Source organism: Enhydra lutris, unplaced genomic scaffold, assembly GCF_002288905.1.
Source record: "Enhydra lutris kenyoni isolate GAN:26980312 unplaced genomic scaffold, ASM228890v2 scaffoldscaffold22, whole genome shotgun sequence".
Lineage (NCBI taxonomy): Eukaryota > Metazoa > Chordata > Mammalia > Carnivora > Mustelidae > Enhydra > Enhydra lutris.
The window spans coordinates 273,036-273,364 of record NW_019154106.1 but is presented as its reverse complement, the minus strand read 5'-3'; positions in this window follow the sequence as shown (position 1 = coordinate 273,364).

The window sequence follows — 329 nt, the reverse complement described above, 5'->3', positions numbered from 1 at the left end:
GGCGCCCGCCCTGCCGCGGCGCCCGCCCTGCCGCTCCGCCCCGCGCCTTGACCCCACGTACTGCGGGTCACCGCGAGGGCGCGCGGCGCGGGGAGCGCCGGGAAGGGGTCGCTGCGATGCCCCGGCGGGGTCTCAGGAGAGCACGGGCGAGGGGCGGCGAGGAAAGGGTGGGCTGTGCATTGTGGGACTTGGAGTCCGCGCGCCTGGGCCGCGGGGCACGCTGGACCTCGTAGTCTCTGAGGCCGCGGGTGGGAAGCGGTGCTTGCTGGGAAGGATGCCGCCTGGTTGCTAGGAAGCCGGAACCGGCCGTCCCCGGGGCCGCGGGTGGG